Consider the following 18,991-nt stretch of genomic DNA (forward strand, 5'->3'; position numbering starts at 1 on the left):
TGCATGGCCCTTAGATGAAAAGAAAAACGTAGGGAAAGGCCATTCTTAAACATGTGTTAAGTTCCTTATAGCCGAGTAGTAGTTACTATGACACTCAAAATATGTGTATTCTGCCCTGTGCGAAAAGAAAGCCAATAAGCTTTAAAAAAAAGGCCTGCCAACCGTTATAGTAAATAGAAAAAAAGAAGATGCTGCCCAAAATGCTCACCTGGACTGAAAACCAGGCTTTACCTGGTCGAACACCGTAATGAGAAATTCTAACTGGAAGCAGACACATGGAGTTTTAACATATAACAGGGCCATCTGTAAACCTTATCTGCAAATTTCGCAGCTCACTTCATACTTGAGAGAAACACTGATCGCCTCTTTACTACTATTTCAAAGGATGGTTGTTACACTCAGTGCAGGGTTTCAAGATGCATTTACTTAATCTCTTGCCACACCCACTTAAAACACTTCCCATATAACATTACAACAAATACAACACTGCCAACCATGCAGTCATGTAGCGTGCTGTCAGACAGCATGCCTCGGCACGCCACAATGGGGTAGAAGGGATATACTAAAGCTACAATTCAATACCAGAGGCAAGTTCTTTTTTATGTAAGGCCTCTGACTGGAAACTGACCTTTATAGATTGCGATAGCTTTGTGTTACAGTGAACTTGACAATAATAATACAATCTTCGATAAGTTAGGCCTTGACTTCTCGACCAAGAAACTAAAAGAACCTTTTGCACCACGAGTACTCAGAACCTGAACAAGTAGGAAGACTAAGAAGTTCTACTTTTCACCCAGCTTTCCGTTCCCTGCAGCAATCAGGAGCTGAAAAAAATCCTGAGAGGGAGGAGTTCATTTTTTTTATATTCAACATTTTGTTGATTTTATTGCATAAAATCAACAATAAATGAACATATCTGTCGCTGCAGTATGAAACACTCAATCATCTGCATTTCCTAAGTACGGGTCCAAACAGGCTTTAGGCCAAGCCATAGTATGCCCACCACTTCCCCAAGATGTTGCTGTGCTTTTGAAGACAGCTTGTGGCTGCATTTATTGGATCCTCCTATTTGACACACCGGCCCAGCGCCACTCGCCATGCACTCGTTATGGGGGGCTGGCTAAGGATCAGTGTCTGGTTCCATTTTAGCAAGCGCTGACCTGATCCCACCATTATGGTCTTCCCTGCTCCCTCCCAGGTCCTCTGGAATACCCAGTATCACTACACGGGGTGAGGGTTCCAAAGCCCCTCCAATGACCCTTGAGAGAGCACCAAAAATCTACCAGCACTTTGTAATAATGGCCAACCCCAAATCTTATGGAAAAAATCACCCAGTACCTCTGGACAGAGGAAGCACTTAGGTGCATGGTGAAGACCAGCACCCTCCGAGACTTACACGCATCGCTGTAGTTGCTGTCATCCAATGGACTCGCCCAAAGCTCTAATCTTGTTCTCAAGGTCTGAAAGAGATCCGGTAATAGATTACCAGAGATTTGTATATTTATAATTCCCTCACTTTCCCAAAAGGAACCAGAAAGAATCTTAGCTTCGAGTGGGCTGTATTGAAGTAGTTTTTTGAGGGAATCACGATGGGACAACAGTGTATGATGTACTTGCAAGCAGCAAAAGAATTGCGATTTATGCAAGTCAAAGTCATTTTGGAGATCTAGGAATGATTTAATCTGTGTCCTGTGCCAAATGTCACCTATTTTTGATATGCCAAGGAGATCACAGCCCTAGAAAGTCTCTCAGCCTTTCGTGACCACGAAGGGGTCTCAAGCGTGATCCTCCTGTCCCATCCAGTCCATCTCAGGGCGGACCACCATGGGAGCAAGACCACTCTGATGCTTTCCTAGGAAGGCACGAGAAACGAAGCGCCCAAAGGCCATCTTTTTGAGCGTGGGAGTCAAAGGGGTGGATTCATAAAGAAATGAACGAACGCGACCACATTTGCTGTGCAGTCCATGTTCTTCCATGTGTCCTGGAGGATTAGGAGCAATTGTGAGATTCCGCCCAGCAGATCCTGTGATACTCGGGCAAAAGTGCACTCAGGGTAAACAACCCCATCTACATCCTGCACAGGCAGGAGCACAGGAAGTAAGGAAACCACAAAACAATACCAAAGTATGTGATTACAACCTCGAATACTACTACGCTACCTACTCAGACAGTTCCTGTTGGAAAATTACAACACTGCCAACCACGCTGTCTTTGAGGGTGGTGTCAGAAACGTTTTTAGCAGTTCTGAGTAAACTTTTCTGTTTCCAGCTCGGAATTATAACATTTACCAAAGGTGGCAAGTTCGAAATCTGCTCGCCTCTTTTTAGTGATAAGCAACTGTGACTACATCTTTTATTTTTAAGCACAGTCTGTTGTGTCTTTCACCCTGCCAGTCTCGCACAAGCTGGAGTGACAAACTGCGGAGCGTTGAAGTGTCTTAGAATTACACCTTTCAATAGGGTAATTCGAGGTCACGACAGCTGTACACAGACAAATTAGACACAGAAGTAAAACTCATTCTGTTGTGTATTAATAGGACTTTCTCCAACATTAAATCCTTATGAAACTGCTTAATGTTCGCAACGTTGCCTACGAAGACTTCCACAGATATATAAATGTAAATGTACAGGAATTTATATAGCGCAAATCACCAAGCGGTTTCTAAGCGCTTGCTTAGGGAACCCGTCCTGGTATTCCCCTGTGAGATAACCCCGGCAGGGTATCCGCAAGGTGAAAGCCAGGCATCCCGCCGCGAGGGGCCGTTGTGGAGATTAAGCAAGCTATTGCCCAGAGTCGCAGAGTGTGAACCCGTGAATCGAGTAGGCACCGGAGCGAGAATTGTCAAGTCCATGGACATTTTAGGACTCAAGACCCCGCCGAGCCGGGAATTGAACCCTGGTCCTGGGCTGACCTCTGCTTCCAGGTCTGCCTCCTCTAACCAGTGAGCCACACTTCTCCACTTCTAATGGAAACATACTGTGTAATGGAGACCACTGGAAGATTGCATGTATTAGAAAAAAATGCAAAGAACACGGGTGAGGAAGGGATAGCTAAAAAAATGTTTTTATGGTCGCAAACAGTCCGAATCACTGTTTGCAACTGCAAAAACGTTTGTTTCCCTAAGAACGTTTTTACTGTTTTCCAAAGGAACAAGCAAGCACTCACCAAGCAAGCACACTGTGAAAAGAATGGAACAAAGCATTATTAGTGTCTCATGGCCTCGACCCACACCAGGCACATAGCAGTACAACCCATGGCCTACATGGGGAAGCCCCCTCTGTCAACCCATTACATGCCCATCAGCCCACCACTTGTGCCATCTTTGTCATATTTGCAGGGGCAACCCTGTGCGGTCTAGATAGTCTCTTCCAGTTTTCACACCAGTCCATACCATGCCGCCAGTCCTCCACGGGAGTGCCACTGGCAGAGGTCTAGTGTTTAACTACATGCCTCTTGGCTAGAAGAGTTCCCAGCCCCAAAGTATCCTATAACCTGTCCCCGTGGGGTCCATCCATGTCCTCCATGATACCCAGAAGAGCTACTCTGGGACCAGCCTCCACATGGGAGATCACCACCCCGGACAAAATGGAGAATACTCGAAGCCAGTATAGCTGTATGATGAGGCAATGCTACACTGTTAAGAAGAAATCCCCACTAGGCGCCTGACACCGCAGGCATGCAGGGGAGGGAGCCACCATAGCTCTCCATAATCGATAGGGGGTGAGGTACGCTTGGTGCTGATATTTAAATTGAATGAACTGGAGTCGTGCCAAAATCCCCAACACCCGGGGTGCTCTCGCCAATCCGCCAATCCGCCTCCTCCAGGGGCTCCACCCACTCCTCCCAGCGCGACCGCAGGGGTTCCAATAGGTCCAGGGAGTGTGCAACCAGGGCTGCATAGGTCTGTGATATCCCTTCATTTCCAAGGGGACCCATCAGTGCCCGCACCTCCAATGCAAAGCCGTTTTTACAATGTACTAGAAGCATTTTAGGAGTCAGTAAATCCTCTGGCTCTGCCAATGCTTGGACAAAAAGCTCTATGACGTAGCCTGCACAGGCCATGTCATATTGTTTTAGGTTTTTTTTTGTAGGAAGAGGCAGGAGAAGGAGCTACCAACTGTGGGGGAAGGGGCAAGCAACGACAAGGGAGGGATGTGAGAGAGACGAGAAAGCAACAATGACGTGAAGGAGGGAGGCGAGGCAAGCAACAAGGACAGGAGGGGGAGGGAGAGCAGCAAGCAACAAGGACGGAAAGGAGGGAGGCGAGGCAAGCAACAAGGACAGGAGGGGGAGGGAGAGCAGCAAGCAACAATGACGTGAAGGAGGGAGGCGAGGCAAGCAACAAGGACAGGAGGGGGAGGGAGAGCAGCAAGCAACAAGGACGGAAAGGAGGGAGGCGAGGCAAGCAACAAGGACAGGAGGGGGAGGGAGAGCAGCAAGCAACAATGACGTGAAGGAGGGAGGCGAGGCAAGCAACAAGGACAGGAGGGGGAGGGAGAGCAGCAAGCAACAAGGACGGAAAGGTTGGAGGGTGCGAAGGGAAACAACAATATGAAGGAGGGGAGGGGAGGAGTGGTAAGCAACGATGGGAGGAGGTGCAATCAACAGGAGGCGGACAGGTCCAAGCAATGACGAGAGGAAAAGACGACGATGGGGGAAGCCAGAGGGAAAATAAAAGAAGTACCTGAATCCAAGGCGACGAGTGGAAGGGCAATAATGAAGCAATTAATTAGTAAGTAGTTCATGCTCCTTGAAGGAGAAAATATATGATGAAGAAAGTGAAACTGCCCAATAAGAAGCAAGGAAATTAGAGTGGCAATGAAGTAACCAATGGTAAGTAATAGACAGACTCTAAGCCCTTTAAAGGTTTTTTTTTTAAAACAAAAGATCTTGCAAGCGACAGTGCATTCGTTACCTCAGATGAAACCTAAAGAAACCTTTTTTTTATGCAGTACTGTTTCCTTTAAGATAAAGGGGGTGTGTTTAAAAAAGTTTTCTTTATTTATACACAGTTACAGATACAGTGGCCTGGATACCCTATTGGGTGATTAGCCACTCTTTATAAATCCTGATTGATTGATTAACCTTTGCTAGCCACCATCCCTGTGACTGCGGACAATCAGAGTAGGTCTCAATATGTGACCAACCTCACGAATATTAATAAAGCAGATTGGATTGCAACAAACTCCGATTCGAATTTTGGGAACCAATCTATGGGAACATAGATAGTTCTGTTCATAAAAATCAACACGTTGCACAAATACTGGTCTCAATTGCACCCCGTTTTTGCGACCAGTAATGCAGAACATCTGGCATGAAATTCTGACAAAGATCTCCCTTTACTACCCCACAGCTCTGCCTCATTTCTAATAAGGGGTGTGAGGGGCACACTTGATCCATTTAGTGATAATGGCTTTTAAACTTGAATAACAACTTGAGGAATCGCTCCCCACAAACTTGAAATATCTGAAGCATCCTCACACCTATAAAAAGCACACTGCTGTAAACAACCTGGAGGGCTGTGGCTCTGCTTTCCACACAGAAGAGGGTGGCACATGGTGCGAAGGTGCAAAATGCCCGCATCCCATTCAGGGCACAGAAGAAAAGCCTAAAGCTCTAAACTGAACATCTTGTGTTATCTATCAACATAGTTACTATACCTTCGGATCTGCCAGACGCTAAACTGTCAACTCCATCCTAGATCTTGAGGTATTTCAAACCCTCTACCGGGGTCAGGGTTGGTGGCAGCATTTGTATAGCTTTTGGGTGCAGGAGCTGCACCCTAGGGTGATGCCTTCTGGCCTTCCTTAATAAATGAAATTGTGACCTTAGGTTTTTGTTTTCTTAATCAATGCAAAGGTTCACAAACATGACCCAGATCACATGTGCAATGATTGCTAACACGAAGAGGAGTGGAGGCGGAAGAGTGATCGCAATCTCTGTCATTAAGTTACAATTCATAACACATACCTTTTTGTATGAACAGTGAAATTACCTTATAACTGAAATGTGTACCACTGCAAACTGTTGTACGCAATTCATACGCCTGCAATCAAAACAGTGCACTAGATAAAATGAAAACTCTTTCGCTGAAAATGAGATGTACTGCTTTTCGAGCATTATAGACAGACAGCATTGCTTTTTGTCATGTTTGCCTAGTTTAAAAATTAAAATCTATTTAAAAAATAGGTGAATACAAGTGTCATAAAATAGTAAATTCACTGAAAATGTTTCCATAGTGGTGACTGAGTGATGAAACTCGCTTATAAAAGTTCAGCATTCCTGAGCTGTGCTAACAACAAAGTCCCAGTTATAAGTTGACTGGAGGAGGGACGGCAAAAGTGCTTTGACTAAGCTCCCCACTGACTAATTATCCCAGTTCAAGAGATATGGGGTGGCTAGCTCCCTAATGCAACTCATAGTTCACCTTGGCAGAGTTAGCCATTTTTGGCAATTCCCCAAGTTAGTAGTTACTTTAACAAAGTCGTTTTCACTCCTTTGCTGATTTTAAAGCACCTCCCTTACTGCTTCTTCAAAAAGGTCACATTCAGTTTTGAAATCTTTCACTGATCCCTCATTATCTTCAGAGTGAGGATGAATAGCCTCGCAGACAGTATCACATAACACAGAATCAAGCTATAGATCAGCGTGCAATCTCCAGGTTTGTATACTTGTAACAGGTCTGCTACGGTTTACTGTTAGTAGAAGGAGACTGTGATATCACAAAGTTCGTCACAGACAGTCCACATTTACAACTTAGGGAGGTAGTCTGCGCCTGAGAGCAAATTTATCATCATAAAAGTACAGTTACAATACAATATAATACAATACAATTTGATATTGCGCGCGAATCACCCCAACAGGGGTATCTCGGCACTCGATCACATCAAAAACTGAGTATAGGATCGAGAACAGTTCTGTTTTTAGTGCTTTCCTGAACTTGCTGTAGTCATGGCTGGTTCAAAGAGCGAAAGGCAAGCTGTTCCAGATGGTGGGAGCCACATCAGAAATGGCTCTGCCACCACATCTTGTCCAGTGTGTGTGTGTGTGAGAACAAAAAGCATAATCAGTAGCCCCTTGATATAACTCTCTTCATAACTAACATGCACCCGAAAGTTTCATCCAATGGTTTATGGGCACTGCATTTCCAGCACTTGGGGCCTGATTACGATTGCGGTTTTCCCGCATCCTCCGGGCCGGCGGAAGCCACCGCCGGCCCGGAGGATGCGGGAAAACCGCTGCGGACTGAAAAAGACCCCCCGCCAGATTAGGATGGCTGGGGGATCGTTTTTCAGTCCGCAGCTTTTCCGCCGCGGACGCCTTCCGTCCGCGGCGGAAAAGCTTCAACATGGCTGGCGGTGTCTATCAGACACCACCAGCCATATTAGGATTCCTGCAGAAAGATGCCTTTGCACGGCGGCATTTCCGCCGTGTAAAGGCATACGGATTTGTGTTTGGGGGCCCGTTGCGGGCCCCCAGGGGTGAAGGGGGGTGCACATGGGGGGTACCTATGGTACCCCCCTGCATTTGCCTGCACAAAGCGGCAGGCACTGCGAGGTGCCTGCCGCTTTGTGCATGCAAATGCACAACATACATTTTTATCCTTGCGGCGGGTGCTGCTTCAAGCAGCACCCGCCGCAATGATAAAGATACAGGATGTGACCGCCAGGGTGGCGGTCACATCCTAATTAGCACGGAGGGACCGCCGCTGCCCCTGCGGACGGTCCCTCCTCCTCTATAGTGGCGGACGGACCATCATAATCGGCCTCTATTTGTGGCATCTTCACGGCCACCACTGCATCTTCCACAGTTATAGCGAGCTGCAGCATCTTATTTAGAAATCTACTGGACCCACACTGGGTGCCAGCTACTCCTCAGGGAAAGTAAGCCATCTACCCATCCACATAGAATGATATATAGGTGCTCATTATAAATCAGTGGCTTGTTTACCTCCAGGGTCCCTCCTGGACTCACCATAAAAGACTGCTTACCCTGTGGAAAACAACTGTCCTTTCCATTTCCTCCTCCTCGTCTCTCCTTCACTAATATTAAAGTGAAACTCTTGTAGGAATGCTATTTGTACTCCCCTAGTTTTTAGAAGAGCGTTTACTCAATACCTTATGAGGCGGTGGCCAATCTTCTCACATTCCAAACAGGAACGACTGACGCCTATATACTGCCATTTCTCAACTCTCTACAGCCGCCTGCGCTATACCATCTGACTTCTCTAATGCCCATGTCGCACATTTCTGGTCAATTTCCATTACCTAACATGCTGTAAAGGCCTTTTCTATAAAATAATATTTTAAAAGAAACCCTTGTTTAACAATAATACTATCAAAGATAAATCTTTGCCAATCTTTATAGATCCCAGGGAATCCCTCTTGCAGGAGGCAAACTGGTGTGTCTTCCAGCCAGATGCTCTGATGATAAAAGATTGGAGCGCCTGGTAGACCTTTCACCAGATCTTGCAGTTCAACGATTATGGATCATCAATATTTAAAAAAGATGAGGTATAATACGAAGAAAGACTCACCAATATTAAGGTAGTGGGTCAGGTGACAACCATAGCCTGTCTCCTAAAGGCCCTTACCATCATACACCACATTGTGCACAGTAGTGCACCTCAGTGCTGCAAAAATGATCTGCACATGTGCGTCACTCCGCATCAGTTGAGATCCAGGGGCCACTTTACGTTGTCCCTGCCTAAAACATTCAAACAGTCAGCGGGCGACAGAGCATTCTCTCTTGCAGCAGCTACGTTTTAAAAAGTCCTCTCTAAGTCTCCAAGAGATACTGCCAAGTTGAAAACTGCCCTTTTTTATTTTAACAGTGCCTTTTCCCTGCCTTTTCCTTGATCTTATATTTGTGCTACTGATCTTTTTTTTAATAATTTTGTTTTCTTTTGTTAGTGCATTGAAGCTACGGTGAGTGTGCGCTCTAGAAATACATTACACAATACAATACCACTTACCATATCTGCGTTCATCAAAGTGCGCCTGATCAGGTCCTACAGAGAGCTAACTGGAGTCTTACAGTCACAGGATCAATAATTCATGTTAACATATTTCAGTATCTCCATGTGGAAGAGGTTTCGCTTCCCTCCTTTTACTCTACAGTATCAGAGGTCATGTGTGTGACCTCTGGATCCACCTGGAGGGGAACCTCCAGGTCATCTATGCTTTCATCGTCATTTCTCTGCTAAATCTTTGGGACAGTCATGGCCCCTGTTTCATTAAGTACTTCTGCTGCTGCTACTGCCACACCCATCTCTGCTATTTTCTGCATTATAGCGTTTCCCTTATTTCGCCTAGTTTAATTCCCTGGTCCTCGCCTGTTTCACAGGAGCCACCGCTGCGGATCTGAGTTGTATTCCAGTAACACAGTCAAGTCCCATGCTGCTGATGCATCTATGGAGGAGTGGGGTTTTCCGCTTAGCAGTCCCTTCATTTTCATGAGAAAAGTAACATAATTGAGTTACATCTCCCAGAGATGATTTTTAACTTCTAGAAAAGCTCTCCTCTGTTGTTGCACTGCTAGAGTGCAGTTAGGGAAGATAAGTACACCAGCACCTTTCATCGTAAATCGCCCCTGCCGTTAAGCACACTGTAGGATAATGCTGCTCTTGCGATAATTCAACAGTTTTGTGATGAGAGGACTGGGTGAGGCTCCAGCGGTTGGGGCACACGACGAGCCCTGTGCACCATTCAAACTGCAAAGAACTTTGTTACTCCATTCAGCACTACTGTTTTACTCAGACATGCTTTGACAAATAGTTCAACATTTTTCCCTTGAGTTCTCTGAGGGATCTCAACAATACGAATGTTGCGTCTCCTCTCCCTTCATTTTGTATCTTCTGCCCAATATTCCTGGAAGCAGTTATTTCCTTGAATATCTTTTTAAAAAATCTCGAGGTTCACAAAATGGGGTAATATTGCTGGCAACTTTGTTTCTGCCTCTGACACCCAATCTGCTATCTTCCTTCAGTCTGCGCGCACTAGACTTACATTTAACAATTCAATGTGGTCTAATCTGTCAGTGGTGTCTTCTGTTGCAAGGCCATCTGCAGAGAATGCTTGGAAGTTCCTGTGTCCACAGTCTTCATTAAGGGGAGTGTCAGATGGTTTAATTTGGGCTTTCCCATCTTAAACTCACAATTATGTTGACTTTTATGTATAGTTATGGCACTGGACTGTTCTTTGACTCCTTTGTGCACAGTACATCTAACACAAACTCAGTGCTGAATTGCCAGTCATAGTTTCCTTACAGCGAGACCTATTGGCTTTGGCAATGATTGTTTTACAATCTGATGAGAGCTTATAGATCTGGTTTTGGCTGTACTCAGAGCGTGCAGGCGCGCTTTTTAAGTCAAGCATTCGAGACCTCTTGTATATACTTTAGTGTATACTTATATGTGTATGTACTTTGTGGGCTCTGAAGATTAGCCATAGGACTTGTCTGCTTCCGCTTAAGGGACTTTTTTTTCTGCTCAACTGCCACTATTTAACTGTCTTAATAGAAGACGACCAGCAGAGGTCAGTAAAATACCAGAATTGCTTTCTGCTTAGGGACTTTTATTTTTTATTTTTCTGGCAACTGCCTCTATTTAACTTTCTTGATAGAAAACAACCAGCTGAGGTTGGTAAAATAGCAGAATCACGTAAGCATTCTCTAGATTCCAGTCCATAGAAATTGTCTTCCATGAGCACCCGTAGACAATAATATTTTTTTCAAATCTTGTATTTTCAGTGATATGACTACCGAAAGACCCTGATTTTATAGTAAAAACAGAGTTTTTGACTATACCATTTCCCGCTGAAAGGCAATATTTCTCTCCATGTGTTCCCATACCTGGCGTGTCACACAGTTTGGTGCTTACTTTCACTCCATGTTAAAGAACAGTAGATGTTTCAGCACCCAGGCTAATGTGCTGCTTAGCTAAATACATATAAGGTCCCAAAGGAGAGACCGATTGAATTGCAAATGCTTGTTCCTTCTTGGCCCCACATCACTGGAATCAGCTGCCACTAAACCTACTTTATCGGTATTCAAATAACTACTGAAAACTTGCCTATTTAATCTGTAAATCTCAATCAACTGCCACAAGGCATCTGCAGTAGCTTCTCCCAGCCTTCCCAGCTCTGTCCAAGCACTACATTGAATCAATGCTCACAGGCACTGCAGGTTTTACATTTGGGGGATTAAGGAGGTGCAGAACGCTCAGTTCATGTCCTGTCGGCTATCTTGTTGCCACTTGTACTTATCCCTTCTCTCCTCATTTCTACTGAGTTCTAAAAAATTGTACTAAATACAAGTTTTTAATACAATGGAAGTATGTACATGCATACAACGGCACGTTGTTTGATTGTATCAATAATCTACGTAGAAGTAATCTTAACTGAACGTATATTTCCACAGGAACTGTTTGAAAATGTAAACATTTGCAAGTGCAGCGCCTGCATTTAAATATAGGAAGTCTCAGTAATGTAATGTATCAATTCATGTTATGTTACAGAGATGTATAATGCGCATGGCTGCCCTGGAAACAGATTCCCAGCGTGACTTACAAGAAGTTGAAAGAACAATCTAGTGCTTTGATACCTCAAAAAAGCCAGGACTAAAGCTGTTTCCTGAAAGTCAGGTAGCGTGTGTTGCCTTGTAAAGTTACCTCAAGTTTATTCTAGAGTTTTTGCCAAGACAGAGGCCTCCTGTCTAAATGGCTTAAATTGAGGAGTAATCATCAGACTAGGATCAGAGGATCTAAGACATCTAGTGATGGTGACAGACTTGTAAAAGTCGAGTCGAGAATAGTGGGCTCATATTATTAAGGACACGATCAGTGCTTCACAATGCCTTGAATTGAATGTACTTCTTAACAGGGAGCCAGTGCAGTCTCCGTAGCTGGTTAGAGACCGAATGGAACTTGGGTAGATGGCCCAGCAATCTTGCAGCAGCAGCTTGGATAATTTGCAGTCTATTCCTAACAGCCTTCGTAGTGCCAAAATAAAAGGTGTTACAAGAATCTAAGTGTGAGATGATCAAAGTCTAAATATTCATCTTCTAGATAGATGGAGAAAAATTCCACAGGATTTTATTCAAGCTTCTAAGCATACCAAAGCAGCATGATGCCACAGCCTTGATTTTACAGTCATATGACAACTTACTATCTATCCAAATCCCTAAACTCTTCACTGTTTATACATGCTAAAATGCAGAATGGAAGTACATCAAATTTGGCAGAAATATAGATCTTGGTCGAGAAAGTATGCTTTTTATGTCGAGCCTGGGTAGTGCATGCGCTGCTCTGCGAGGCAGTATTCTTTGTCTTTTTTCAGTGAATTTCTAAGGTTTTCTTTGTTCCTTTGAGAGTGAGTGGGTGCATCAGTGTCCCAGTGGGCGTGCCAGTGAGTGCATGAGTGTCTCAATGGTTGTGTGAGTTTCTGTGTGGGTCTGGGAGTGGCTGCATAAGTGTCTCACTGGGTGTGTGAGTGGTTGCGTGAGTGTTTGAGGGGGCCTGTGAGTGGGTGCATGAGTGTCTGAGTGTCTCAGTGGGTATGGAAGTGGGTGTGAGAGTGCCTGAGTGGGTTTGCGAGTGCCTCCTTGAGTGTGTGAGTCAGTCTGTGAGTTAGTGTCTGAGTGGGTCTGTGAGTGGGTGCGTTAGTCTGGGAGTAGGTCAGTGAGTGCATGTGGGTGTCTCTGAGTGGGTTCTGTGAGTGGCTGTATGGGTCTGTGAGTGTGTGCATGAGTGTCTGAATGGGTGTGTAAGTGTCTGAATGGGTGTGTAAGTGTCTGAATGGGTGTGTAAGTGTCTGAATGGGTGTGTGAGTGGCTGTATGGGTCTGTGAGTGGGTTCATGAGTGTCTGAGTGTGTCTGTGAATAGCTGTGTAAGTACCTGGGTGGGTTTGTGAGTGTGTGCATGAGTGTCTGAATGGGTGTGTAAGTGTCTGAATGGGTGTGTGAGTGGCTGTATGGGTCTGTGAGTGGGTTCATGAGTGTCTGAGTGTGTCTGTGAATAGCTGTGTAAGTACCTGGGTGGGTTTGTGAGTGGCTGTATCAGTGTCTAAGTGGGTCTTAAATGGGTGTATCAGTGTCTGTGTGGGTGTGTCAGTAGCTGTGTGAGTGACTCATCCACAAATGAACCACACCTGCCCTTTTATCTAACAAGAGTCAACAATTTTGCACAAAATATATACCCACATGGAGTACTTTCGGTTGGTTAATTAAGTGCTACCTCCTTGGGTAAATGTCCAGCGTGTATTCTGCACTACAGCTGAGTAATGGAGGACAAGGAAATGTCATCAGTGATCCTGTGTGTGTTTTGGCAATGTGATTGTTTCTGGTGCATCTTTATCCAGAAATATGTGATAACAAGAGTCCTCCTACAGACAAGACAACAAGACTACAAAGAGGTAACGCTCCATCAAACAAGGGTCTTTACCTCTTAACTATAAGATGTACGTTCTTCATCGTTTGGTGAAAATGTCCTCATATTCCTCGGTATCAAGAACTCCTCACCAAAATTGGCAGGAAACTCCCTGGTGGGGGTGGGGGGCGGCTTGTTAAGCTGTTCATCATCCTGGCAAAAGGCAGGAAGACCTGTGCATATTACTAAGGTGGGCGGGGCCAAATGTTTGAAGCTTCCATTGGATTTGAACATTTCTATACCTGTAGTCATTTAAAGGGAGAACCATGGAGAGATAGGGAGCTGTGGGAAGGAACCCACTAGTCACAGTCACATACAGATTGCGCTCCAACAGATCAATGATGCATTCACCTCCGTAAAGCATTTCATATCGTTTTTCAATATAGAATTGCTGAGAAAACACACTTGCTTTGCCTTCGCCAAGCCCAGGATTTAGGATCATTTGTCCTTTACAGAAGTGGATCTTCAGTGGGGGCACCTGCTATGCTTAGATTTATAAGTGTTTTCCGCTGACATTTAATTTCTGTGAAATGAGCATTACGGTCAAAACAGCCAGCCACAACTTAATGGGGGAGGGGTGACACGTGGCTCCCTTTCCCGGGCCGATTTTGGCCCGGGGACCCCATCCTTGGGGTCCGGCCAAGATACAATAGGGGAGGTGGGCGAGGCGACCCCCCTCCTGGGCTGATTTTGGCCCAGTGGACCCCATCCTAGTACCTAGACATGCTGGATACCCTGGAGCCAACCCAGGGCACCCAGTCAGCAGCACTGGGAAACGCAATGGCGTTCAAGCTCCCCCCGCTTCAGCGGAAGTCAACTTTGCTGTCACACACAGGGAGCTGCTAGACATGCAACTCCCTTTGTGTGACAGCAATAGTTTCATCTGTTTCCCTGCCTGTTTGACAGCGGGCAGGGAAACAGATGAAAGTTCATCTCACAGCAAGAGCGAATACTTTGACAGCTTCCGCTTGCTAGGAGCGGAGTCAGTGTTTGCTCTGACATGGCGGAAGCTATTAAAGCACCCATCAAGTCAGAGGAAACAGCTATGTCCCGGGACATAGCAGGAGCCGGCCTTGGGGGTGGCAGTCCCCAGGGCCATTAATGGCTGCTGGAGGGGGGCTACGCATCCCCACTCCTACTGTTTTCATGGGCTTGCCCCCGTGGAGGTGATGGTTCTCGGGACCGTATATGGCCTGGGAGGGGGACATCATGGCCACCCTTCCTCATCTATTTTAATTGCTGGCCCGGGTAAGTGGTGCTCCCCAGGGCTCTACAGAGCCAATAGAACGGGGTCTGCATTTCCCCCTCCAACATTTTAAATGAAGCCCCAGGGAATTGGTGGCTCTAATGAGCCCATGGAAGGGCTTTGCACAGCCGCTCTCCCATTCTATAATAAAGCCTTGGGAGGTGGTGGTCCCTGGGGCTAAACAGAGCAGGGGGGGCCTCTTTTTATTTTCCATGCCCACATACCGCCGGGACCTGGCCCACCTGGGGCCTGAAACAAAAACAAGCACGGGAGGCCACACTTGCTTTTTTCTTTTTTGGGGGCAATTTTATCACCAATTCTCGGATCCACCCGTAATTTCCCTGAAAATTTGCCCAAATTTTTTTTTTACCCCCAGCTGGGTCCTTGTGGGACTGCACAACCACACCTAGGGGTCAGGTTATTCCTACCCTGCCCCCTTTTGTTTTTTTTAATGTTGAAGCTGAGTGTCAAAATGGCTGCCAATGCTTTCTGGTTGTGTTGGCAGCCAATCAGATTTCAGCATGGAGACTGTTGGATCTGCGAAGGATCCACACCACTAGAGATGGAAATGTGGTTTTCGTTTAATATGTCTAAAACTACTGAACGATTTTACACCAAATCACATAAAGGCCTCTAAATGGAGTTAGCTTTCTGCCATATTTGATGTAATTCCATCCAGCAGTTCACGCTGTAGTCATGTTCAAAATCCCTATGGGAATTAACATGGGGAAAAGGTGTTTTGGGACCCTCCTTTTTCTCATCCCCCGCTTAATGGATCCCCCAAAACTTTCCAGACAGGAGCTAAAGTGAGCGTAGATTTTTTTGGGGAAATTTCATAAAGATTCAGGCAAGTCAAACAACACTCTTCCGGTGAAAACGAGGTCCTAACTATAACTACCTACTGGTGAATATATATATTTGCTGTGATAATGGGAAAATACTTTCTATCTTGGTGGGGATGGCACTGGGCTAATCCTATGCTTAAAGACTTTGATAGAAAATTAGACATTGGAGGTGAGCAGATCTAGGGTGTCATTGAGGGTGCCCTATACAGGAGCTGATTTCAACCTAAACTTGAGAACTACCTAGAGTTCTTTGCTTCTTTTTTGTTATACCTACACACCTACACACACACACACATCTACACACACACACACCTACACACACACACACACACACACACACACCTACACACACACACACACACACCCCTACACACACACACACACACTTGAGCAGTGCGATGCACAGCAGCTTAACTTTCTCCAGATTCCTAAATGAGATGTCAGCAGGAGTCCTGTGCTATTACTGGCCCACCACCAGTGAGACCCGTTATAAAGATTTAACACATGAAAGAATGAAAGCCGCCACTCAGTGGCTATGCTAGTTAAATAAGAAGCTTTTCCTCCTAAAATGGGCTCAGAAGAATGAGGCTTATTTCAATGACTAGCTTTGTCTCTGGAACGTCTGCAACCAGCAGTCGGGAGTGAGTGCCCTCTCATTTCGCATCAATCCTCACACAGCTTAGCGGAGGACCCGAAGGAAAGCAGTTCCAAATAAAAGTGAAATGGATGCCCGGCGGGGCCGGGGAGCTCCATCGGTGAGGCAATGGTTCCACAGGAAAAGCTGTCAGGGTGCGTCACGGCCGCTGCTCCGCCTCCGTCCCCTGCAGATGGCAGCAGAGCGCGGGAACAGGCTGTACACAGACGCGAAAGGCAGAGACTGCCGTTACGTTACACTGGTGGCACTGACCGGGCATCTAAGGACAGGCGCGCAACACCCATTGGCAGTGCTTTAAATGGGAAAAAATAAGTGCAGGTACTCATTAAAATGCGCTAGAGGTGTAGTGAGTGGGCGGGGCTAGGGGCGGGGCTAAGGGCAGGACATGATGATACTTACCGACTTCTATAATAGTTGCAGCACACACCAAAACACATGATAAATGTGGTTATATAAACAAAGCAGGTTAACTCATTACACAAAATGAAAGAGAAATGCAATAGTATGTTAACATTTCCTTTTTTTTGCAATAGTTGCACCTTCTTAATGCCATACTGTTAATTGCTGTTGTTTAGCACAATAATATATATTTTTGAGCAAGTTATTAGGAAGAAACTGAAAATACCCCCACTTCGAACCAAAGATTTTATGGCACCAAGCAAATCATCATGACCCTCCCCAGAAGATATCTCTTGTCTCTTCCATCGATCTATCCATTCATCCTTTCATCCAACCATTTACCTGCTGATGTTCACCATTTGCCGTTTACATTCTGTTGTTTATTCAGTTTTTCATCCATCATTCAGTTGATTTTCACCATTCCGTCTGTCCACCCTTCATATCCAAACCTATCCATCCTTCCTTAAACCTATCCATTAATCTTTTCATTCATCCATCTCTTTATCCACCTTTTCACTCACCCATCAATCCTTTCGCTCATCTATCAATCAACTCTTTCACTCCTTAATACCATCCGCCCTTTCATTCCATCCATCCTTTCACTCAATCCCTCCTTTCACTCATCCATCATCTACCCTTTCATCCGTCTCTACCTTTCATTCATCCAGCCAATATTTAACTTATCCACCCATCATCAGCCGTTATATCCAATCATCCACCCTCTTTCACCCATCCATTCACTCATCCATCCATATATCTGCACATCCACCCTTGCTCACTCATTCACCCATCCACTCACTCACTCACCAACCCTCCCTACTACGTTATTTATGAACCTGTGTCGCCGAGCAGACATGTACACACAAAGTGGTACAAAAGGGGGTGGTGATGGACGGAGCATCTGAACCAATCAAACACTCACACCCAGTCTACAGATCTGGGTTTACTCCATCACCGTTCTTTAGCCCACTCAGCCACCCCAGTTCAGACATGGCCATATGCAAATCAGCCTGACCCTGTGCCTCATGGGAACAGTCCAGCCCGAACTGCCAAGCCATGCCTTCCCTGGACCCGAAACAAGCTTCCGAGGACCGGTTTCTGGCATTTCAGCCGTCTTCAGCCCGGCTTGCTTGAATCCAGTGGCAAAGTGAGCAAGGGACTCACGTCTGAGCATACCATGCCAACTTGTGGCAAACAAAGTGGTACAAAAGGGGGTGGTGATGGACGGAGCATCTGAACCAATCAAACACTCACACCCAGTCTTCAGATCTGGGTTTAATCCATCACCGTTCTTTAGCCCACTCTGCCACCCCAGTTCAGACATGGCCATATGCAAATCAGTCTGACAGCCGGAGTGAGCTAAAGAATGGTGATGGATTAAACCCAGATCAGTTGACTGGGGATGAGTGTTTGATTTGCTCAAACGCTCCGTCCATCATCTCCTTTTGTATCGCTATGTACACACAAAGGGCCACCCATTTTCTTTAAAATACCTCCTGAGAGTGTCTTGATTCTTTCTCTCTCACTTTTTTCTTACAAAAAACAGTCTTACAAATTCAGGCAAACAGACAAACATAAGCAGACACACAAAAGATTTTGGTATGTTAAAAGCCATTTTATACTCTTCAGTATGGCTTTTTTAATTGCCACTGCCAGGATTCCTGTGTTTACGCAAATGCAGAGGATAGTGTGAATGTGTTGACAGCACAGGGCCAGAATGGACCCCACAGCTGCCAAGGTTTCAGATTGCTATGTGTGACATTTTCATATTTTCATTATAATTAAGAGTGACATTTCACGATGTGAGTGACACTTTCTCACTAGCAAAATTAGGGAATCATATAAATATAAATAAAATTACACATTTGAGTCGATCTGCTGTTTCAGATTGCGTATGTGTGACATTTTCATAGATTCAGTGGATTTACGAGAGTCCGGGAACAACTAGATGTGTAACACTTAGAGGGGCACATTCTTGAGAGCATAACCATGGTATGAAGTCAATGGAAGTAGACAAATATCAGAAATCGCACTCATTTGAGCAACAAGGAAGTCAAACTCGGCAGCAGGTGCTTTTGAAGCTATTATTTAATTTCAATAAAAATCAGCCCCCTCCACCCTAACCTCAGCTTCAGGTGCGGCCAAACCACATACAACAAAGGGATCTCTGTGACAAAAACAGCAACTCACTGAGCTATCCACATACAATACAGTACAATACATTATGCCTTTTTGAAGGCCCATTAACCATCTAAGCTACTTATTGGTCAGAGTGCAAACTGTCAGTGGAGAAAACACTGACTTCTCGACAGCGGCAACAATAATCCCATGAGTTTTCTCTGATTTAGCAAATCTAACTGTGCTGAGAAAATAAAGGGTGCTGCTTTGTAGTGTCACTGTCAAGCAGGGATGTTAAACAAAA

The 18,991-nt window shown here is 45.3% G+C and overlaps 1 protein-coding gene across 5 annotated transcripts in view; it reads right to left on the minus strand.

Moving 5' to 3' along the window:
• AATK (apoptosis associated tyrosine kinase) overlaps positions 1-18,991 on the minus strand; it is a 508,162-nt gene that overhangs the window by 312,131 nt on the left and 177,040 nt on the right. The window lies entirely within an intron of this gene.

This window comes from Lissotriton helveticus, chromosome 7, assembly GCF_964261635.1.
Source record: "Lissotriton helveticus chromosome 7, aLisHel1.1, whole genome shotgun sequence".
NCBI lineage: Eukaryota > Metazoa > Chordata > Amphibia > Caudata > Salamandridae > Lissotriton > Lissotriton helveticus.